We start from the raw sequence: 25,382 nt of genomic DNA on the forward strand, positions 1-25,382 counted from the left end.
CCCATAGGATCTCACTGGGATGAGACACTAGTGTCAAGTCTGGGGAAGTGTCTTGTTGACCTTTGTGCTGGCCAAAGCGAGTGGGTAGAGTGAGGTCGTTGGCTATGGTCAATTTCGCTATGACAATTTGCTGCCAAACTTGCCTTCCCCTAGCATCTGAGCGATTATATCTCCAGCTGGTGTGCATGGCGTTAAAATCACCCCCAACCACAACGCGATCCTGGGGATATATCCTTAAGAAGTGCTCTAAAAAAACATATCCACTCGATATGTCGTAGTAACGAATGATCTCGCATAAACTGAAAAAACTAAGGCTTGTTGGTCGCTATCTAAGCTAAGGCGTACTCCCGCTACCTCCTGCGTCTGCGTGCACCAGGCGGAACTATCTAGTTCAGTATGGGCAGTACGCGACAGAACAAGGACGCATGCCTGCACATTGGCCATTGGAGCCGCTGTTCGCGATTCTGGCCCGGGGCGTCGGTGCTCTATGGAAGGGGTGCAGTAAGAATTGTACCCTATTAAATTGGGCTTATTAATGGCGGTCTCCTGAAGCAGGATAGCTATAGGAGGCGTTGACGTGATGGACAGTCTCATCTGAAGTTCCGCTTGTTTGCGACGAATTCCCCGACAATTCCATTGCAATAACCATGTAGGAGAGTCCGAAGCAAAAATGTCATGTGGTTTCGCGCTAATGCCTGCCATTTTTAAACTGAAAGGTACGCGGAACTGGAGATGATGTGTGCCCAATTTCGGACTCTTGATTAGGAGAAACCTGTGACATTCCCAAGAGTGGCAGCATACGCTTGATCACCTCGGCGGTGACCAGTTCGATAATGTGCGTGAGCTGGTTTTCATCTAAGTGTAGCGTGTGCGAACGTTCTTTCGCAAGATTCATTTGTGCGCCGCGTTGCGTATCACGGGGAGATTCAGCGCAAGCCCGATGTACGCGCACTTGCTTTGGTGCCGTCGCGGTATGCTCAGAAACTGTGGCTAGGGATGAGGTGGCGTTCCTTTGACTATTGCTATCAGATTGTGTAGAGGATTTATGCGCGTCTTGCCGTTTAGTTTTACGTTCATTGTCTCGTGTCTTCGGCAACGGCTGACTTTGTAGGGGAGGGAAATCCTGATTATCAAGCACTGTTGCCTCCGAGGTTGATTGCTGTATACTAACAGGGCTGTTGTGCGCCGTCGTCGCCGCCGTTTGGTTACCACGTAGAATCTCGGCTTGTTGTTTGCGCTCTTTTCGTCGCGACACTCGTATACGGCGGAAGATGTCATTCCTCAAGGTTCTTGTGGCCTGCTGCGGAGCAGGACACCTTGGGTCCGTGGCTACATGCGGACCTCTGCAATTGCGGCAGAGTGGTTCTGTCGGACAAACCTCGAGGTTTCCATGCGCGAGGCGACCGCAATACGAGCATCGTCGTTGGTCGACTAATGGACACGAATTTGCCTTGTGTCCGATTTTGTGACAGGTCTCACATATGACAGACTTCGGGTGATAAGGTGTCACCGGAAGGAGTATGCTGTATAGATGAATTTTGCGGGGAAGTCTGGAGCCCTCAAACGTGATTAGAGCTGTTCCGTTCTTGCCCATAGGCCTGGCGTTTATTACCCTGCACGAGTAGCATTTGAGGTTTGACATGAGCTGTTCGCTTGTTAACCCGTTGGCGCGATAAATGACCCCGTGGATCTGGCCGGGACTTATGGTTTCATAAGCTTGAATAGGTGTTTCTTTTCAAGCAATGACGAGAGACTGCAGTCCAATAAGGTGGTCTCTGGCATGTACATGCGATATGTCAACTGCAAACTGATTGCTTCGCTCAAGTGGCCGTACTTGAAATCCAGAGTGAAAATGGATTTTTCGAAGCTCATTGGCAACAGCTTCGTGCAGCCAGTGTGCGGGGAGTGTGCCTAGTTGTCCAGGTGAGGTTAGCTTAATTATCACAGTGTATTTAACACTGATTGGATCGGCGGCTGTGGCTTTGTTCTTTCGTCTAACCAACTGTGAATCCTCTTCATCCCCATCCTTGTCTTGCACCGTCGAAGCCAACCGTACGCCGGATCCATCTGCCGAAAGCCCGTGGCGATCGCCGCCCAGCTCTGCCCCAACCCTTTTTGCTCAGACCCGACCAGCCGCTGTCCCCAGCCCTGACCACAGCACACAACGACCAGGAAGAACCCAAAGCCGACCCTACCGACCCCACGACGAAGCGACCTCACGACCACTCGAGCGAAGACAGCCCCCCCGCCCTAGCCGTTCGGCGTGCCAATGAGCCTTGGCCTTCGGCAAACGGTGAAGATTGGACTTGCTCTGGTAAAGCATTCCACCCATCTTCGCATTCATTGTGGTGTCCAGCGTTTCATGTCCCAATCCTGTGTCTGTGTTCATCGTCACGTCAGGCATTGTGTTTTTAGCAATCGATCGGGACGATCGCTCGGTGGCCCCGGGTAATGCTACGAAGATGACGAAGCGGGCAGTGGCGCGGGGCAGAGCGCTTGCGCCAGGGCCGCTGGCCATTAAAGCATATTTCATCGTCATGTCATCACGTCGTTCTGTTTCTGTTGTGTCGCCGTGTTCCATCGCTTGTCACGCCACCACGTAACAATATCTTCGTGTCGCGGAGGAACCTTCATTTACAGCAGGTTTTGCAATGGTCTCATCTTCGTGAAGCTGAAGCAGTGAGAAACGGTTCGATGTTACCAAGGGATCTTTTAGTAACTCTAATGTTGGCTTCACGCGATGTTTCTGGGAGCGCATGCGGCATTTCTCTATGGCGCGGAGCTTTACTGGGCAGTCTTTGGACGTAATGTCATGGTCGTCTTGACGGCAAAGGCCACAGCGATATTCTTTGGAATCAGAGTCCCTCGTAGAGGTGGGTGCTAGAGATGGGCAGGAAGCTCTCATGTGGCCCGGGCGGAAGCACCGATAACAATGCACCACTCCGGGTTTGTACACGCGGTGCTGCAAGATTCCCCCATAAAGTGAGATGCGCGCCGGAGGAGACAGAGGCCCTTGCAGCGTAACCAGACATGTACGTCCTTTACCCATGTAGCGTGCTTCTATCACCTTGTGTGTAGAACAGTGTAATAAAGACGCAAGATCTTTGGGAGCGATATTCGGGTCGACACCAGAAACGACATAACGTCGAAAATCCGATCCAGATGCAAAATAAGCTTGTACTGTCAACACGGTTGTGTCGGGTATGTCAGAGACAGGCAGAGTTTTTAATTCCCGGAGCCGATTAATGTCGGAAAGGGAGCGCACCCAGACGGTTATACTATTAGTAGGACGGTGAATAGCGAAGCCTTGAAATCTCGTCGTTCCAAGGCATTAATCAAGGGTTGGTTGGAGAAAACGGTGGGACAAAGTTGTAACATCAAAGCACGATGACTGTCCAGGCTGAGAAGAAAGGCAGTTCCCTGGAGGCCTGTTTCTGACTCCGATGTCAATTGGGCAGTTCGTTTAATGGGAGACGTGGTGCCTGGAGGACGAAGGCGTTCCATGAGTCCGAGTCCAAGCTTAAGTGAACGACAACTATCACCGGTGCGACTTGGAGAACAGCTGGTGGTTGATCAGCACATGCAACGAAGCTGCATTGTTGGTGAAATAGAAAGTCGTTGGTGAAATGGACGAAGCTGATGGATCGCACTGGAAACACGTCTGGTTCAGGCGGCACTTCATCTTCTTTCTCCAAATTCAACTACCTTGTAGTGACAGAAAGGGGTGGCCGTTTGGTGCCCAGCTGTCGCCGGTTCAAGCCAGAGTAAGGCTTGGAGTCAGAAGTAACAAACAAAACAAACTTTATAGACAGCAAGAGACGATACAGAGGAATACACAGGAACACTTAAAAATATACAGACGGGAGGTTCACAGAAAAACAAACGCTAAGCATGCAACTGCAGAGGTATTCAATAACACATAGGCTTTACAACACAGATCAAACACGAGAGAGACACATAAACAAACTCCAAATTGTTCACCGAGTACTGTTGCAGTCCGACGCCTCAAGAGTCACGAGGTGGCCGCCATACAAGACGAGCGCCACTCCCTCGCAGGTCCGTGGGCTTGCCTGCAGCGGGTGATCCCCGGGAGTCGAGTTGTCGCACTTGCGAACACGCCGCAACCACTGACTTACTGACACACAAGCGGCGTGGCCTCCATAAATAGGGTGCGCCGCGTCTGTCTGTTAAGACGCGCCAGAGCTAGCGCGCACACACACTTAGCTTCGTTCGTTAGAGCGCTCCCTTTCCCTCCAGTCGAGCAGCGCGTCGTCATTGGCTAGGACCCGTAGAAATCTCTGGAGAGCTCTGGCATATTCCAGACTGTTGAGACACCTTTATCGCCGTGTGATGAGAAAGAGGGCGACGGCGACGCGTACTGGAAGAAGGTTTTTCTTGAATCTTGTGGAAGTTTCCATGCGGCGACGCGCGTGCCTCGCGCCTCGCCGGCTTAGTAAAAATGCGCGCCGATTTCGTGACACTGCCCCTCCCTTAAAGAATATTGTCCTACAATATTCACAACACACAGGAACATCGCGCGCATATACATGCGCTCACAAACTTGACGGGCAAATGTCCACATCACGCACATGCATTGCACCAATTTCACAAACTGCAATAACATATTACAATTCACAAATCAAAAGTCTCACGAGTTTCTCAGACCATGATAACAATTTTTTTCACACATCACTGCATTGATGTTCACAAACATAACTCACTGTTGTCGGTATACATGACAAAAATCAGCAACACTGAAACACTTTTTTTTTCCCAGTGAGCATTTCTCAAGCTCAAGGCACACTTTCTCTTTTTTACTAGACTCTGTCGTTTCTTCCTCTCGTGAGTTCGGCTCTTTTTTCTTTTTCTATAGAGCCTTTTTCATCGCGAGTTGTTCTCGCTCCTGTCTCGGTTCTTACTCCAATCTGCTTCAATGTCAGAAATTTGGCTCTTGCCTTTCGTGCGACCAGCATGACTCTTGCGGGGAGTGCTAGCGCTAGCATTCTTAGTCCTGTTTCCTGTCGGCCGTCTCCCTTCTGAGCCTCGGCTGCTCTCCTTGCGCTTGCGCTTCCAGACCTTCATGAACTTCTTCCTTGCTTTTCTTCGCGAGCTTTCCTACTCGACTTCACTTGCCTTGGCAGAATTGGCTTCTTTTCTCTTCATTTTTGACTTCTTTTTTCGCACTGCTGGCTGAGGAAGGTTGGCTTCGGTTTCCCTCGCATAGTCAGGACATTGTTGTCTCGACGGAGCTTCTCGTTGAGAATCAATTTGTTCTCCCTTGATTCTGTAGACTTTCTTTTCTTTACGGCCTTCAGCCGTACCTTCTTGGAGTACTGCCCATTTTTAACTGGAGATTCATTCTCCTCACTTTTCATTAATTCTTGTTCCTTAAAGATTTCCATGAATTCCTTCATTGCAGTATGGTCCTCGATGTCTTCCATTTCTGAATCTATCAGTCTTGGATCTGCGCTGCCGTTCTCCTCTGAGAAAAAGGCTTCCTCATCTTCCTCGGTGGGAAGAGGTTTCTCATCTTTCTCTGTGCGAAGAACCTCCTCGGTTTTCGTGTCAGCGCTCGAAACAGGCTCTTGCATTTTTGAAGAGTACTGTATTGAGCTTCGGCTCCATCTGAGCTTTCGTGTTAGCTGTTATTTGAGAGCTGTTCCTCTAAGTTACTCATGCACTCCGACGTGGAGCTAGAATCTTGCCCTTCCTCCTCAGGCGAAGAGCGCATGACTGAGGGTTCTAGCTCGACAACTGCTTTCACAGCTTTGGCGCAACCTGTCGTTTCGGAGGGCACATTCTCACTGTTCTGAGAATTCGGAGCTTCAGGGTGATGAGAAAGAGGGCGACGGCGACGCGTACAAAGCTACGCGCTCTCTCGCGCGGGGAAGGAGGTTTTTCTCGAACTTTGTGGAAGTTTCCATGCGGTGATGCGCCGTCCTCGCGCCGCGCCGACTTAGTAAAAATGTGCGCCAATTTCGTGAGAAAGAGAAACGTCAGCAAACCTTTTCTTAGGTAGCAGACTTCGCACAATACTCGACGCAGTCAAGCCATCAATCGGGGAAGAGTAGCGCCGCAACAGCTCTCCGAGACAGTGCGACGCAGAGCGCGAGAGCGGCTTTTGAACATCCATGATGAGGTCCTCGTGCGGAACTATAGAGGTCCCGACAAATGGGTTTCTGGCACGATTGTTAAGCAGTCTGGTCCTGTTTCATTCAAGGTTCGAGTCAGTACGACTTGTAGTGTGTTCATCTAGCGCCATCATCAGGGCGAACTCCTTCACAGCATCCAGGGCCCAAATCAGATTATGATGACTGATTTGTGCCTGATTTCAGGGATCCTGAAGGCGACACCGAGCCATCTCCACTTCCGGCCCCTACCACACGGCCAATAATGTCCGCCGGACGCCTGGTTAAAGTCCGCACATCCGAAGCCGGAGCTGGACATCCGCCGGAAGAACGAAACACATCCGAGAGCGGTCATCCGAATTTGGACATAAACCGGTAGGAACGAAACAGCCGAAAACGAACATCCGTATTGGGATGTCCGTAGGATTTACGAGGGATAATCGTTCTCGGATCAACAGTCAAACAATTCTTTCAGAAAAATAGTCTCTCGATACAGACCTCTATAGAACCCATGCTCATCAGTTCATGTGTGGGCACTGGTGGGCACTCATTAGTGAAATGGGCTACCAAGGGAATTCCGACCTGAGCACACTCATTATAACATCAATGTACCAGTAAAAAAGCAATAGTCCCTGCTAGTCATTGCAATTGATATAAAGTTATCAATGGTCGCGTTTTCTAACGAAACGCTATCCATTTAAGAAGCTGTCAGAACAGTTCTGCGGTGTTCAGCAGTGCGCTGACCTTTTCGCACCACTCTTTTGACGTGTTCACAGCGCTCTGATCCTAATTACTACATTCATAATGTCACTAACCGCAAAGAAACGTCCTTAGTTCATGAACTTCAATCACGCATGCATTGAGCCAGCGCTTCGAGCGCACTAAAACTATGGCATATTGAATATATTACCGACGTTTATCCGCCATGTTTGCTTACACATCATAGATGGCTTCGGCTTGTCTTGACTCAAAGTGTACAAATAATATTATTAAACTGCTGTTAAAAAACTATTTTAATACAAAATGTTGCACATTCTTCATTGTGACACATTAAAAATTTAATTGGAAGTTTTTATTTCGACATAAAGTGGTAACACGCTATATATACATTACTGGCGGCTCAGCCAGTCTCGGCTAAGCCGGCCTAAGCCTACGCCAGCCATAGCCACTAGCCGCTCAGCACGAGAAGATTGGGCAGTGTGTCGACCGCGCCGCGAAATGCATGGGAGCGAGGGGCCGCTTTTGCGATGACGGAGGTAAAATCCCTCCATAATTTTGAAGTATCGAAAGGCTTTGATCCAGCCGACGATGCCAGCGATTGGCTCATCCGTGACACGTGACCCTATGCCGCCATGAAAGTTCCCGCGCGCCGGGCGGAGAGCGCGAGTAGACAAAGCGGACAGCTGTCGCAGTTTCACCTGCTCAGCTTATACACGCCGCAACCTTTTCGTTTGCGTCGAATTCACTTCATTTTCCCCTCTTTAGCTCTGAGTGAAAGCACATGCACAGTGCTTTGATAATTTCATTCCGGAAGGGCCGAAATGCCATGTTGTGCGGTTGGGTGCCGAAACCGGACGGAGGACGGCAAGAAGCTATTCTGCATCCCTCGCGGGAAACAGAACCTGACCAGAAGAAAAGTGTGGCTGCATAGAATCGGACGGAAAGACTGACCCTTCACCAACGGCACGACTATGCGAGGTAAGTAACGTAGAGCGACACACTTGCGTGTGAAGCCGTCGCGGTGTCCCAGGTGCTCGGCTGCTGACCCGAAAGACGCAGCTTTATATCCCGGCCGTGGCAGTCACATTTCGCTTTGATGGCGGCGAAACGCTAAAGGCCAGTGCATGGTAAAGAAGCCCAGCTGCTAGAAATTACTCGAATCCCCTTCACTACAGCGCTCCTCACAGCCCGGGTCGTTTTGGGGCGTTATAACAAGAAATACACGACACTACCACAAAGATCTAACACCTTATTTTTCAAGAACCAATTTGTTTTTTTCCTCGCACCATCAACGACTGGAACTCACTACCCCAACCATCGCAGCTTTAAAAATTTGTCACCTGTGTTCTTTACAGCCTTGTTGGAAATCTCTGTATTGTATTTTCACTATTAATATTCATTGCCAAATCAGGTCTGCTTATTCTGTATGTGATAGTCTTACATTATTGTATTGTTCACTACTGTTGCCCTTCCTGCTTGGACTTCACCAATGGCCTGCAGTATGTATTAAAAAAACGTGCGTCTGCCGAGCTTTGATAGTATTTCACTCGCGCGTATGAATGCTGATGACCAAACGTTGTGCAAATTACTCATTTTAGTCCATTATGAGTCCGCTGACATAGCTCATGCCGTCTGACATACAGAGCAAGTACACAGCGTGAGTGCATTAACTCACTCACAAATATCCGCACTGCATTACAGGAGACGAAAATTCATAAATTTAAGCAGCAAGTGCCACTTCTACACTTCCCTTCCTCCTTTGCTTTTGTCCTGATTTTTATGTGTGCTTTACAAAAGTCCCAAAAGCCCTTGCCATCTCTGTTACAGGATCACTTCACGGAAGACCAATTCGAGCAAATTATTCTGAAAGACACCGGTGAAAAAAGCTAAGACCATTTGCGACGCCAAGCATTTTTTTGCACCGGCCAGCTGTAAAGCCACGAAAGCCACCTCCTAAAAGAACAGGAGTGTGCAGCACTGGTAAGTACATGGTGTTCATTACGACCAATGTTTTTGAATGAGATTTCCAGCTTTCAAGACAAATTGATAATGGCAATGAAAACTGTGCTTCGATTATCATATGTGATGTGTCCTGCACAGATGTCCCCATAGCCAAGCAAGACGTGCAGATGGACGTCACATCTCAGCCAGTGGGCACTGAAAATGGTAAACTTCTCACGTCTATGCACTCTTGATTTTTCCACCTGCTTGTATTTTGCGCCTTCATGCCGTCCATGTATTTACATGCAGACGCCACACGTACAGACAGCCGAGAGATAGGTAAGTTTTATATTCTGTTCTAATCTATGTCGCAAACTTGCTTCTGTGCCTCATGAAGCTTTGGCAAATATTTTGTGTGGGCCAAAGCATGTAGCACCTTGTGTGCATTTTCCCCGTGTGAGATATTAATGCCTCTCTACATGGTGGATTGTTGTCATCTGCTCAACACAGACATTCCTGACGTGCAACCAGACACAGAGATGGCTGCCACATTCCAGCTGGAAGGTACGGAAGCTGGTGAGTTAAAACTTTTTGTTTGCTTTTCATCGTGTGACATCATCCAATGCTTCTTTTGTACTTAGCTATGCAAGCTAGCCCAACCTTTATTTATATGGCAAGTTTTTATGCTGAAACTCCATTCTTCTGCAAGAAGCAAAACATGTTAACAGCGGTGATTTACAGGATATTGGTGCAAAATGAGAGGAAATGAACTGCATGAAAATAACAGAGGCGAAGAAACGTGCATTATTAATAAATCTGCGAGTTTGCCCAATATGTTTCCCTGTTGATCCTCTTCTTTCATGCAATTCATTTGCTGCCAGCAATGTTTTGCTTAAATGTTTATTTATAACTCCTTTGAATACAATTTCTGTTCGCTCTTGCAGCCCAATTGATACAGGCCGCTCTAAAAAAGAAGATAGCGCAGCTTGAAACTGAACTACAGGCAACACGACGGAAGCTTCGACTGGCCCAGAAGCAGCGGTTGCAGGCGTTAACTGCGAATAAGCACCTTGTCGCAGGCCTGAAGAAGTATTTAAATGAAGATCAAGTTAAATGTCTGAAGATGGCAACTAAGAAGGGAACTCGATGGACCAAAAAAACCATCATAAAGGCTCTGAAAGTGAGACTTTCCTGTGGAGCACGTGGCTATGAAGCGGTCAGGGAGCTTGGACAACCTCTGCCAACAGAACGAACCCTACACCGTCACTTGGAAGGGTACAAGTTTGCACCAGGTTTGCTGCAGGATATCATGGAGTCTCTCACACTAAAGGTAAGTACAAATGTAGATGCCCATGAGCATTCACCTACATTGTTAATACACCAGCACTGTTAGTAATCCACCAACTAAACATTTCCTCTGCCCAGGCCAGCCTTGTGTCACCTGAAGAACGGCACGCTACTTTAATGCTTGATGAAATGCAGCTTACACCAGGCTTGGTGTACAATCCATCTTCAGGCACAGTGCTTGGAGCCCCAACTATTCCTCTCGCCGATGGAACACTGCCACCTGAATGTTTGGCCACTCATGGACTGGTATTTATGCTTGGTGGCATAACAACTCGCTGGAAGCAAACAGTTGCTTATCATTTAACTGGTAACTCATTCCATGCCAAAACAGTTAAGGATATAATCATTCTCATTATAAAAGCATGTGAGGCAATTTCCCTGAAGGTAGACGTCGTAGTGACAGACATGGGAGGAGGGAACCAAGCTGTCTGGAAACTGTTTGGTATAGTTGTAGGCAAAAATAGCAGACCGAAAACCTGTTGTCCACATCCATGTGATGAATCCAGGCAGCTTTTCTTCATGGCTGACGTTCCTCATCTCCTTAAGAACCTGAGGAGCCACTTAACGAAGGGCCAGAAGATATATGTGCCAGAAGAGGTAGTGAAGAAACACAACCTTCCGGGAAAAGAAGTATCCATAGAGCCCATCAAGAAGCTAGTTGAAATTGACAGCAATGTGGAGCTAAAGCTAGCACCCCACCTCAAACCTGCTTCAGTTGACCCCAGCCATTACGATAAAATGAAGGTGGGGCCTGCGTACAGCCTAATCAACAGCGATACTGCTGCTGCATTACGTTTTCTTGTAGATAATGGAACTCTAGATAAGTCAGCCTTAACGACTGCGTGGTTTCTTGAGACAATGTTTCGATGGTTTCGACTGATGACTTCTAGACCAACAAAACTGGCTTTGAGCCATTTTGATGATGTTGAGTATGGAAAGGCCATTCAGTTTCTGGAAGAAACGATTGCACTTTTTGAGAAAATTTCTATTGGGGATGAGAAACGAGCTCTCTGGAAGCCAGTGCAAACCGGAGTGATACTAGCGACAACATCCGTGTTGCTTTTGCAGGCACTATTTTTTGAAAAGTACAACTTCAAGTTCCTGCTCTTGAGCAGGTTTGGGCAAGATGCCTTAGAGAACCTTCTCTCAACACTCAGGTGCAAGAACCCTGTACCCCGTGTCCTTGAATTTAAGTGCACACTTCGTGCTGCTACAGTGGCCCAGTTTCTGCGGCCAAGTAAGGATGGGAGCTACGCCGAAGAAGACTGCTTTCTCTTAACTGGCATGGCCGAGAACAAGCCGGATGAAAGCAAAATGTATCTAAGCCGGCACTAACTGTAGCATCACCAGCTGTCTTGCACGTGATCGAGACTGCTGAAAGTTATGTGCGCTTGAATGAGGATCGTCTGATAGCAAACACGGTCTCTTCATCCAAGCTTCAGAGCACCATTTAAAGTGCACTGCACTTAGGTAATTGCTTCCCCAAATGTCACTGCATTTCAGACACACTCCTTGTTACATTTTTGAGAACCAGGATCTCAATTCTTGTGAGAAGGAAAAAAGAAGTTCAAAGCTCACAAAAATACGGCATTGGAATGCATGTTGCTGCAAATAGCATTAGGTAGTGCCCCTCCCCCCTCTCCCTCCAATTCCTCAGTGCTAATTTTGGAATGTCTGGTACAAAGGCTGATGTGCAAAAAAATACATGGTCTTTTCTGTACTCCTGAAACAGTGTGGAAGTTATATGTTCTTACATTTTTAGCACTTATTTAAATGTCCTAGTACTCAGTGTCAGCACAATTTCATATTCTTTTGCTGCTTGAAACTATGTCCTAACCGCAGTATATTGTACACTGGATATGTGAACAAATCATCCATTACTCTGCTTTAAAAAACAAACAATGCATAGCCACTGCTACTGGTCATCAAATAAAATATATTCATATATCGAAGCGTACTACACACAGGTGTGAAATCTTTGCTCACAAGCTTCTCACGCTCGGACATGAAGCAAAACGTTTCGGTAAGTGGCGATGTTTTTTTGTTTTTTTTACAAGAACTTCAAACTTACATAACAGAGGCGCCAGAAGGAATAAACAAATTTGCAGCGAAGCTAAGTGCACTCATAACTGGGCCAATGCGCCTGCGTGTCGTGTACGATCTAATTATTCAGAGGCTTTTGCATTGAACACTGCACAGAGGCGCAAAGGCAGACTGAAAATGCAGATCACACATCAATACGCGTGATGATTCAAGCCTACGTGGCGACATCGCACAGTCCATGTCACCGCTGTAGAATGCAGCACTTGCACCAGCTCGCCGCAAATAAGCACAATAGACACGCTAGTTATCGCGTAATAACTACACGTCACACTCAGCTTCAAGAAGCACTGCTGACACATACGCTTGCACACACTCACGCACGAATTGTTTACTTTCCGTGAGGATCGCACTTCCAGCGCCCGTCATGCCGCAAGTCTTTCTGTCCGGGCGAATGTCAGCCTTATTATTTTTTTTTTGCAAGCACTATTCGACCAAAGTGACCACTATACTTATCCTGCATCATTACAAGAAAAAAAACAAGCCACAGAGCAAACGCAATTAACCGCAAGCAAGCACCGCGACTCGGTCAGCACGAAACGCCACGGAAAACGCGTCTCGCGTCGTCTTCGGCTCCGACTTATTCTTATTTACTGTCAATGGCGTCGACTCTTATGAAAATCCGGTACATCAGCACTGTATTCTGTTTTTATTTATATGCGGCTAGATTTTATGCTGTAGCTTTTATTTCCTCGCATGTGGAGATATGTTTTCAACTAGCGAATGCCGCTATCTAACACGGGCGTCGTCTGCTGCAGGATCCTTCTAGGTGGCGCGCGCGGCAGTTGTCGCTACCTTAAAAATTATAGAGGGACCTTAGACGGAGGCGCCGCAGCGCAGAGGGCGCCACCAGCAACTGGTGTGTCAGCCGTCCGAGCGCCCGCGTATGCGCGCTGTGCGGCGGGGCGGATACCGCGCGGACTGTACGTTCTTGTTTGCTTGTGCGTCGTCTCGAGCTGTTCGCGACAAGATTTTACAAATATGCCGGTTAACGGTGCTCAGTACTGTTAGCAATCGCCTAATTTATTTTCCATTTTGGCAGTCAGCAACACCTCGGGGAAGTAACATGACAGGAGTTGGCTCCGAAGAAAACAGCTTGGAGAGGGCCTGCGTACGACTCGCACAGCACGCTTCACTCGCCGTACAGCTTCCTTTAGCATTCCTAAAGGACCTAATTCACGTCCGGAAATGTAGTCGTTTTGAAAAGAGGGCAGTTTGGAGGCAGGATGTATGAAGAAGTGAAACATACAACACGTGCGTTCGAGCGCTGACTAAAACTGGTCACAGTAACCCCACTATCAAAACAGTCCAAAATGGTATATTCCGTTGTTTCCCACGCCAACTATGCCGACTACAGTACGTCACTGAAGCCACAAGAGAAGTCGGCATTCAGTTGGAATTAATTAAATGTGGACTACCCCGCATGGAGGTAGAGATGACCTAATTGTTCAAGAAAATGTTTCCATTCTAGGGTACGCAAGCCACCGGTAATATGCAAGTCATTGCCTCCAGAAGATAGCTCTAGTACTGTTTTATGTGCATACAAAATAAAAAAAATGAATAGCTTTGAAAAAGATATAACGACGGAAAATAGAGGACGCAGAGGCTATAGGGTACGCTTATTCGCTTTCGCTAGATCATCCTTCTGCGAAAGAGAGGTTGTGAGGCCGGCACGGTTTCTCGCCACGAACAAAAATAGCGCTATAGGTTCGAAGCTAGGTCGCAATTTACTCAAAAATTTGGTTCGGATGCACGGTCCTTTTCGACTGCTAGGCACTTCAGATTTTGCAAACTTCCTGTAAAATGTGAAGGTTCAAAAAGTTTACCTACGAGCACCAAAAAAGCTCCCGCTTGAAGCAATGAAATTTATAGCGTTTTTGCGGCTTCTCTCTTTGCGAAGTAAGCGAATCACGACAAGAGTTCCCAAAGGGAAAATAATTAAAATCCCTTGGAAGTATTTCACGGGTAATATCAACCTTGTTAACAATTATAGTCTGGTTAGTATTGCAAAGAGCACCCGCGGCAAGTAGCCCGATTATATATAGTCCGGTAAGCAGTAGTTGCAAGTATATCCAGTCGATTACTCATATTTCATACCACACACTCAAATAATAAACACGCATTATGTCCGCATTTGATTTCGGCATTATATTAATTGCTTGCGTATTAGGGGGTTCGTCATCTTTTTCGCATTTTTCCGCTTTCTCTCGGTGCGCGCCAAGAACTGCATATACCTGCCAATTCGACGCGCAATTATCAGGGCTTTTATTTTTGTTTGCTTGCACTGTACCATTTGATGCCAGTAAAGCGTCCGCACTCAAGTGCCCACTATGAACGTATTACGTATGTGACAGGTTTAATTTTTGAAATTTTATTTGAAGTAATGCCGTAGCTGTACTTGACTTTTCCTTTTTTTTATCTAAACAGCTGGTTTACCCTTTGGTTAGTGGCACGCAAGCAAATGTTCGTGATATACGTATATGTTAATCACGAACAAAGAATAAATGCTTGAGTCGCGTATGTCTTGTTTATTTTTTTTTTGCCGGTAAATACCACAGTGCTTTAAATTAGTACGGTAGTGAATAAATGTGTTTTGCTCGCACACTGTATTTGTAATTTATATAAGCGGTCATTAGGGCACATAAAGAACACCGATTAAAGAGATATATTACAGATTACTGACGATTTAAGATAAACGTTGTTATGTATTAATAAGCGCAAGCTGCAAAATGTAAGCAGGTGTTCGTAAATAAGGTTTGTAAAAAATAAGTGTTCCTAAGGAGGCCTTACGAAGCACAAGCTTTGATTCGCATGTACACTGTTTTTCTCCGCGTGTTAATAGCGCTCCTGGCTTTATTCCCTTACGGGAAAAACAAATGAGAACACCACGCTTCGTTGCAAACATTAAGTACAAATTGCTCATCTGGGCGATTTGTAACTGTCCGCAGGAAGAAATGTTGAGAGTTTCAGATAGCGATTCAAACATAGCGCGCTGCTTCGAAGGACTACCCAAGCTTGCACAATGTTTCCAGATAGACGTAAAAGAACGGCAGGGATCAGTTTAAGCACCTGGAATAAGTCGCCTCTTTATTAATTATCACACTAATTGCGTAGCGTCTGAAAATCGCTTCAGAAAACCGCGCCCCTCCTCTGTACCCCCGCTATTCCGCGGCCGCTACGCGCCAAGCGGCGAACGTGGCACCCCTGTTGCACGTCGCGCCCTCTCGCGGGAGTCGGTTCTTGTCATCACAAGAGCGGCCCGCTCTCCGGCGCCGGTCGTCACACTGCCCAATACTCTAGAGCACTATAGCCGTACTCTCGCCGTAGCTTTGCTCGTCGGTGTGCGATTCACAATCTGGAGCATCTAGCAGCGTCGTGGTAAGTAAACATCTTTTAATGAACCCACCAGGGTTATTTAAGGGCTCTTCAATGTCTAGTAATCTACAGCGCAAATTTTGTTTTGGGGAGTGGTTCATTTGGTATGAGTGTTCCAACGGGTGTGGCAGCGGTGGCGTAGCGGTAGAACTAAAGTCCCTTGATAATTTGAAAGTAGCGACACTCTCCTCCGCGCCGCGCTGTCCTCCTCGATTCTCCTCGCGCGGCGGCGGCGGCGAGCGCTGCGCACGACACGCTTTTTCTCCTTGACGCCCGCCGGCCGGCCGCAACAGTGAGTGAAGCGCGAGCTTTTGGGCCAGGTCTGCGCTTCAGGAGTGCACAAAATTTTTGAAAAATTGCGAGAAAAGCATTGAGAATGCCGAAAGTAAAGTTCATGAATTGATTGGTTTCTTCTTAGAACTGTTTGAATGGGGAATACTGATAAACAAAGCTTTCAGGTGAGTTCTGTGCTACAGACACTTTTTAAGTCTCATGATAAGGTTTTACTTTGTGCACTAATTCTAGTACTGCCTCTGACTGTGTTTTTTTTGAGAGCGTGAAATCTGTCACCGCGGAAAAACTTCGGAAAACGATCCAGGCTGGTGCTTTGAACTTCAAGATCAGAGAAGGTCAAAGCAGGACTTAGTCTATTTCATTATACTGTCAAGCTATCTCTCTAAGCATAGTATATGTCACGTGATCAACCATCAGATTGGATTATTGGTCAATTGTACATGCATTTCGATCAGTTACTGAGCCAAATTAATTGATATTTAGTAAATTTCAATTAAAATCTAAATTTTAGCTGCAACATCGAACCGTATACCGTTGGAAAACTTAGGCCAAGTGTAATGGCACTGTGCTAGTTAACGATCCGCGATAATCTGCGTTAATTAGTTAATTTTGTATAAAACCAAATTTTGAGCTGTTCCTTGCTGCTTCGAGGCAAGGAACAGGTTTGCCCCGGCAGTCTTGATATGATGGTGATGGAGGAATTAAATAATTTTATGAGTACGCGGCCCCTCACTGACTTCGCGTGTGGTTAAAAGACAGCAGGGTACACTGGGAGAAGTGGTGGGCCCTATTGCCGACACACTGAAGTTCTGGGGCAAGCATGCTGTGGTCTCATGTGCTATGTAAAAGAGTTTGATTTCATTGAACGCAACAATCAAATAAAAAAATTACAAGGTGCACATAGGTCTTCAACGTGAGGAAATGAGAAAGCATATAACTGCCAATTCATTAACTATCGCTATCCTATCTATCACTATATCTACTAATGCCAGAGACCTATCGTAACTGTCACTATCCGCAACGAACACTATCACCTCACTATCCGGGCCTATACTATCATTTATTATTATTATCCGTAACAGTCACCATCATTACCTATTACTATTCATAACCATCACTATTTAATCTGATGCCGCCCCATGACCCATTGATATACTTCAATTTTCATTGACTTACGTTGTCAGTCATATCTCTATTATCTCATATCTGACGGGACAACTATACATTGACTTTAATTCTCATACTTTCTTGTTTTCTCCTAAATGGAGGTGGGAAAAGAGCAAGCCACAGAAATAACTGACTACTATCAGAGCGAGGTTCATGTCTCTGTCGAGGAGGCTTCTTTACTTCAGGACAGGTCGGTGAGAGAAAATTGATGGAACTGCATTTGGCCTGTATTTTTTTTTTCGAGTTCGTGTAATATTGGCGGCTCAAACTGGTCTTCAGTGAAATGTAGCTAGAACATAGAGCGATGAGTTAATCACTAAGGCGCAGTATCTGTCGTAAATGTTCTGTGGACACCATAACCGCGCCTTAAGGGAAGGGAGGAAGGTGGGAGTGAAAGCGGAAATAGAGAAAGGGGTGCCGTAGTGGAGGGCTACGGAGTAATTCCGACCACCGGGGGATCTTTAACGTGTACTGGCATTGCACAGCACGCGGATGCCTCTTTTTCTCGCGTCCATTGAAACGCAGCCGCCGGCGGTCGGGATCGAACCCTGGTACTCGGGCACAGCAGTCGGGCATCTTAATCACTGCACCACCGCGGCGGGGCGAAATCGGCCGAGGAAATGAAATTTTGTCTATTTTTCAGTCATTTCTCTCAAAAAAGGTTTGTAGTAGAGCGCCAATACTTGCACACTATGTTCTCAGCATATTTATCTATCAAGCTGCGAAAGCTTATATTTATATAATGCTTTAATATAAACGTACAATCACACTAATTTCAAGAAAACAGCGAACAATGAAAATTTCTGAAGACTACAATTTTTTTTTTATCTTAAACTTTGTCCGCCTATTCTCCTTTACTTCAGCTTTCAAACTCATTGAAAACATATTGCATAATTTCGTAACGCCTTACGCAAGCCTCAGCGTACGACGCAGGATTCAAGATTCTACGACATTTGTGAATCACACACTATTTTCCAACTGTGGCATAATATTGTATTTTGTCATTTATGTCTTGGCGTTGCAAATTATCTGGCAGACACTGTAGTGAATGATTCAGAAATTTGTACGCGTGGCGTTCCTGATGCGCTTGTGGCATCGGGCAGCACAGAGATGTATTTCGAATTTTACCTTCACCAAAACACAGATTGCACAAAAATACGATAAAGTTCAATGAGCAAGCAATTCATTCCAAATATTACTAGTGAAATGAAGAAATTGTTAAGGTCATGGAGAACTGCCTCATTAAAACAGAATGTTTCTTGGCTGCAATCATTTATCTTTATCATTCGACGACGCACATTACCTTCATTCCTGTGCACAGTTTCTTTGTTTCTTTCATGCAGTCCAGGCTTTGCATGCCTGAAGTGTGAACGGCAGATCTAACGCTCGGCAAAAGTCCCAGTCTGACAGTGTGGTGGCCGTCTTCTGAGATAGACACGCGCATCCGGCTACAGATAGCTTTGCTTTTTTGAGTTCGATACTTCACTTTGCCACTGGAGCGCCACGTTCAAACAGCGCAGCGCTGTTCGTCGTGTGGCAACGGTTGTCGCGGCCGCGGGGATAAAGCGGGCGCTCAAACCTCCCCGACAGCGCTTTAATCTTGCTTCCTTCACCGCCATGTAATCGGCGTCTGGTTGCGATGCGAACAAGGGGCGGATAGAATAGCGAACCTTCATTTCACATGCGTTGAACAGCTACCCAAGAGGTGTTGCACCGGCGGCATGATGTCAGGGAGCTTCTCTTTAATTGGCCAGACGCGGCAACAATCCGCTAGAAGCGCGCCTGATGCGTGGTCCGGAGCGGTGAGCGCAGCGTGTCGTCCGCTCAAGCAAACGATGCGTCTCTGTTTGCTCGAAAATGGAGTTATTTGTTTAGTCAGCATTACGCAACTCTCTGCCTACTTAGAAGTCGGGGGTATATATCGAAAAATAAATATCTAAGGGTTGGGGCCTTTGAATGCTGATTTGAGTGGGAAATTATCTGGGCGCGCGCCGGTGCTCCATATGCACGCCAGCAGAACCGGCGGAGAGGATGGCCCCTAGAACACGTGCTGCCCCTGGCGGCTGCCCTCTCTTCCGGTCACCGCGGCCGCGCCGTCGGAGCACCTTTCTTCCATCATCATCATCATCATCATCATCATCATCAGCCTGATTATACCCACTGCAGAGCGAAGGCCTCTCCCATATTTCTCCACTTAACCCGGTTCTGTGCTAGCTGCATCCACTTTACCCCTGCGAACTTCTTAATCTCATCCGCCCACCTAACTTTCTGCCGCCCCCTGCTACGATTTCCTTCGCTTGGAATCCAGTTTGTTACCCTCAGCGACCATCGGTTATCCTCTCTTCGCACTACATGTCCTGCCCATGTCCATTTCTTCTTCTTAATTTCCACTAGAATGTCGGTAACTTGAGTTATTTCTCTGACACACTCTGCACGCTTTCTATCTCTTAATGTTACCCCTACCATTTTTCTTTCCATAGCCCTCTGGGTTGTCCTCAACTTAAGTAGAACTCTCTTGGTTAGCCTCCACGTTTCAGCCCCATAGGTGAGTACAGGTAAGATGCAACTGTTATATACTTTCTCTTTCTTCCACCGTGATATAAACTGAAGGTTGTACAAGCCTATGCACCTACATGCAGTTATGATGACCAGGCAGTTGAAAGCTTCTACGAAAATGTAGAATGGGCAATGCGAAAAGTGCAGACGCAGTATACTGTACTTCAATGCCAAGGTAGGGAAAAAGCAGGCAGGAGACCAGGAAGTAGGTGACTATGACATTGGTTCTAGGAATAGCAGGGGAGAGGTACTAGTTGAGTTTGCAGAGAGAAATAAGTTAAGAATCATGAATACCTTCTTCAGCAAACGGAAGAACCGGAAATGGACATGGAAAAGTCCTAACGGGAGACTAAAAATGAAATTGACTTCATAATGTGCTCAACTCCCGCCATTATGCAAGATGTTGAGGTAATCGCGAAAGTGCGATGCAGTGACCACAGGATGGTGAGGTCCCGAATCAGCCTAATTCTGAAGAAGGAACTCAACATATTAGTAAGAAAGAAACCTATCAGCGAATTAGCGGTGAGGGGAAGGGCAGAAGAGTTCAGGATCTCGCTACAGAATAGATATTCAGCTCTAAATGAGGATGGCGACCTTACCCTACAAGCAATGAACAATAATTTCAGAGATATCATTTCGGAATGTGCGGTAGAAGTAGGCGGTAGGATAGTTAGAGAGGATACCGGCAAGCTGTCTAAGGAGACGAAAGATTTGATTAAGAAACGCCAGAGTATGAAAGCTTCCAATCCAACAGACCAGATTGAATTGGCCGAGATATCAAAGCTAATCAATAAGCGCAAGGTAGCCGATATAAGGAAGTATAACATGGAGAAAATTGAGCATGCTGTAAAGAACGGGGGAAGCCTTAAAGCGGTAAAGAAGAAATTGAGCACAGGCAAAAACCAGATGTATGTGATAAGGGACAAGGCGGGCAACGTCATCACGAATATGGACAAGGTAGGCAAAGTAGCTGAGCACTTCTATACAGATCTCTACAGTAGCCAAACAAGTCAGGACCGTAACGAGATTGGCGGTAGAGAAAAACAGTCAGATCTTCCACCAGTGACGAAGGACGAGGTCAAGAAAGCATTAGAAACTATGAAAGGGGGGAAATCAGCTGGAGATGATCAGATACCTACAGATTTGCTGAAGGACGGGGGGGGGGGGGGGGGGGGGGAGTACCGTGTTAGGAAAACTGGCCTCCCTGTATACGCAGTGCTTGGTGTCATCGACGGTACCGGAACCATGGAAGAATGCAAATATTATCCTCATTCATAAGAAAGGGAACTCTAAGGACCTTAAAATTTACAGACCAATCAGCTTACTGTCTGTTACGTATAAGGTATTTACTAAGGTAATCGCTAATAGAATCAGGACAGCCTTAGACTGCAATCAAGCAAAGGATCAAGCAGGTTTTCGGAAACGGTACTCTACTATCAGGTGGTCGAAATTACTCCTCCACTACGGCTCCCCTTTCTCTCTTTCCACTTTCACTCCCAACTTCCTCCCTTCCCTTACGGCGCGGTTCAGGTGTCCACAGAGCAGGTGTGGCAGATACTGCGCCTTTCCCTTCCTGTGAACCAACCAACCCACTCTACTATCGATCATATCCATACCATCAATCAGGTGATAGAAAAATACTCGGAATATAACCAGCCCTTATACTTTAAAGGAACCAAGATGCGCTATAAAAAGACAGCCACAGGAAAAAGCCAAAGAGACAGACAGAGTGCTCTGTCTGTCTCCTTGGCTTTTTCCTGTGGCTGTCTTTTTATAGCGCATCTTGGTTCCTTTAAAGCAATGCACCAACTCGCCCAACAAGAAGTTCTTCTAAACAGCCCTTATACATAGCATTACGAATAGGAATTTGACTCAATTGAAACCTCGGCGGTGATGCAGACATTGCGAAATCAGGGGGTAGACGAGCCGTACGTGAAAGTGCTGGAAGATATATATAGTGGCTGCACAGCAACCATAGTTCTGCATAAAGAAAGGAACAAAATTCCCGTAAAGAAGGAGGGGGGGGGGGGGGGGGGGGGGCGCTGCAAGCAGCCGTCTCGAGCAGACGCACGTTCGCATCGCTCCGACTCTTTGAAGCTTTTTGGCCCGCCGAAGACGCCAACATGGCTCCACAGCAGCCCCGGCAAGACGCCGCGGCAACATCGCTATGCAGTGGCACAGATAACGCGGCCCAACCTGACGCCGTGCTGGACGCAGACGAAAACATGACGGATCACGAATCCAGCCCAGTGGTTGCGACGATACCTGTCTCAAACCCTTTCTCTGTTCTTTCCATGGAGAACAAGCCGGGAAACACCCCTGCTCAGGTAGGATCTTGCACTTTTCTGTTTCCGAAATTTGCCAAGCAACCTAGGATGGGGTTAAGAACCTCGCAGATAGCTCAAGAAAGCACTCGCTTTGTGAACACACGACACGGCTTAAAACATGGCCACTAGCAGACAGCTACAAACGCTCGCTTCGCGGACGCGGATTATCGAGCGCAAGGCGTTGCCTCAGCCCCCATAGTCACCACAATGGGTGGAAACTATCACTTGGCTGATAATGAACATGCTGAAGAGGATTCACAGTTGGTTAGACGAAAGAACAAAGCCACAGCCGCCGATCCAATCATAATTAAGCTGTGATAATTAAGCTAACCTCACCTGGACAACTAGGCACACTCCCCGCACACTGCACGAAGCTGTTGCCAATGAGCTTCGAAAAATCCCTTTTCCCTCTGGATTTCAAGTACGGCCACTTGAGCGAAGCAATCAGTTTGCAGTTGACATATCGCATGTACATGCCAGAGACCACCTTATTGGACTGCAGTCTCTCGTCATTGCTTGAAAGGATACACCTATTCAAGCTTATGAAACCATACGTCCCGGCCAGATCCACGGGGTCATTTATCGCGCCAACGGGTTAACAAGCGAACAGCTCATGTCAAACCTCAAATGCTACTCGTGCAGGGTAATAAACGCCAGGCCTATGGGCAAGAACGGAACAGCTCTAATCACGTTTGAGGGCTCCAGACTTCCCCGCAAAATTCATCTATACAGCATACTCCTTCCGGTGACACCTTATCACCCGAAGTCTGTCATATGTGAGACCTGTCAAAAAATCGGACACAGGGCAAATTCGTGTCCATTAGTCAACCAACGACGATGCTTGTATTGCGGTCGCCTCGCGCATGGAAACCTCGAGGTTTGTCCGACAGAACCACTCTGCCGCAGTTGCAGAGGTCCGCATGTAGCCACGGACCCAAGGTGTCCTGCTCGGCAGCAGGCCACAAGAACCTTGAGGAATGACATCTTCCGCCGTATACGAGTGTCGCGACGAAAAGAGCGCAAACAACAAGCCGAGATTCTACGTGGTAACCAAACGGCGGCGACGACGGCGCACAACAGCCCTGTTAGCATACAGCAATCAACCTCGGAGGCAACAGTGCTTGATAATCAGGATTTCCCTCCCCTACAAAGTCAGCCGTTGCCGAAGACACGAGACAATGAACGTAAAACTAAACGGCAAGACGCGCATAAATCATCTACACAATCTGAAAGCAATAGTCAAAGGAACGCCACCTCATCCATAGCCACAGCTTCTGAGCATACCGCGACGGCACCAAAGCAAATGCGCGTACGTCGGGCTTACGCTGTATCTCCCCGTGATACGCAACGCTGCGCACAAATGAATCTTGCAAAAGAACGTTACCATACGCTACACTTAGATGAAAACCAGCTCACGCACATTATCGAACTGGTCACCGCCGAGGTGATCAAGCGTATGCTGCCACTCTTGGGAATGTCACAGGTTTCTCCTAATCAAGAGTCCGAAATTGGGCACACATCATCTCCATTTCCGCGTACCATTCAGTTTAAAAATGGCAGGCATTAGCGCGAAACCACATGACCATTTTGCTTCGGACTCTCCTACATGGTTATTGCAATGGAATTGTCGGGGAATCCGTCGCAAACAAGCGGAACTTCAGATGAGACTGTCCATCACGTCAACGCCTCCTATAGCTATCCTGCTTCAGGAGACCGCCATTAATAAGCCCAATTTAATAGGGTACAATTCTTACTGCACCCCTTCCATAGAGCACCGACGCCCCGGGCCAGAATCGCGAACAGCGGCTCCAATGGCCAATGGGCAGGCATGCGTCCTTGTTCTGTCGCGTACTGCCCATACTGAACTAGATACTTCCGCCTGGTGCACGCAGACGCAGGAGGTAGCGGGAGTACGCCTTTGTTTAGATAGCGACCAACAAGCCTTAGTTTTTTCAGTTTATGCGAGATCATTCGGTACTACGACATATCGAGTGGATATGTCTTTCTTAGAGCACTTCTTAAGGATATATCCCCAGGATCGCGTTGTGGTTGGGGGTGATTTTAACGCCATGCACACCAGCTGGGGATATAATAGCTCAGATGCTAGGGGAAGGTACCTTTGGCAGCAAATTGTCAGAGCGAAATTGACCATAGCCAACGACCTCACTCTACCCACTCGCTTTAGCCAGCACAAAGGTCAACAAGACACTTCTCCAGACTTGACACTAGTGTCTCATCCCAGTGAGATCCTATGGGCACGGGCTGATGATGTCATGGGCAGTGATTATTATCCCGTGGTGGTCTCATGGGCTCCTAGAAGGTGAAAGTCATTACAGCGACAAGGCCGTCGAATAGAGGAGCACGTCTCATGGGACGATTTCCGTAGGATGCTCGGTGAGGTGAACGTTCCCACAGGATTAGACGAGCTCATCACTCAGATCACCGATGCCAAGAAGAAAGCTACAACGAAGCTTTTAGTCAAATTTGATGCTCCAAAGCCGGACTCTCACCTTTTGCGTCTGTGGAATCGTAGGCTTCGTGCTCTCAAGGCGTATGGCCGATCAGGCCGGACATCCCATCGGAGGCGTGCTCTCGCTCGCATTAGCCAAGAAGCTGAGAAGTATACTTTGCACCTCGCTCTCCAAGACTGGCAGCTGCTGTGCCACTCACTCAATGAAAAAGGTAACTTGTCGAAGGCCTGGCACATATTTCGAGCTATCCTTGGACGCAAGAAGCCGATTTCCCCTGCCCAAAGTATGGCCCTGAAATTGAACGTCTCCCCGGCAGAGTTAGCTATACAAGCAGAGAAGGTATTTTTTCCCAACCTGAAAATGCGGATGCCTTGCCTGCGGACCCCTTATCAGGTACATTAAACGAATACGACGTTCCCTTCACATTAGACGAACTGGAGGCAGCACTTTTTGACTCCAATCACAATAGCGCCCCAGGACCGGATGGTATAAGCTACTCAACACTTCTGAACCTTCCCAAGTCACACAAACTTGCCCTGCTGTAAGAGATGAACAAATGCTGGGCCGACGGTGATCTTCCTCTTGCTTGGAAAAAGTCAGTGGTAATACTAATTCCAAAACCTGGCAAGCCAAGTCGAACATTACAAGACCTCAGGCCGATATCGCTGACGTCCAACCTTTGTAAGGTCATGGAACGTATGGCTCTAAGAAGACTTGAATGGTACTTAGACAAGTACAATGTCCTGTCTCCTATGCAAGTAGGTTTTCGTCGAGGGCTCTGCGCCCAAGATATCCTCAGAAGGCTTCATAACGACGTTCTCGCATACCCTAGCAGCGCATAACTCCGAGTGGTTTTTGGGGTCGACGTCAAAAAGGCGTTTGAGTCCGTGCCCCACTCGACCATACTTCGCCGGCTCCAGGAAGTGAGGATAGGCGGCAACCTCTACCGCTTCGTG

General features: G+C 47.3%; 1 protein-coding gene and 1 pseudogene across 1 annotated transcript in view; one reads left to right on the forward strand and one right to left on the reverse strand.

Annotated features, from left to right (window-relative positions):
• Nucleotides 1-25,382, reverse strand: part of LOC146177889 (uncharacterized) — a 66,865-nt gene that overhangs the window by 28,773 nt on the left and 12,710 nt on the right. The gene's annotated exons all lie outside the window — the stretch shown is intronic.
• On the forward strand, nucleotides 7,670-10,404 carry LOC146177890 (uncharacterized; annotated as a pseudogene).

This window comes from Amblyomma maculatum, chromosome 10 (assembly GCF_055883805.1).
Source record: "Amblyomma maculatum isolate TAMU_Amacu chromosome 10, ASM5588380v1, whole genome shotgun sequence".
NCBI classification, from domain to species: Eukaryota; Metazoa; Arthropoda; class Arachnida; order Ixodida; family Ixodidae; genus Amblyomma; species Amblyomma maculatum.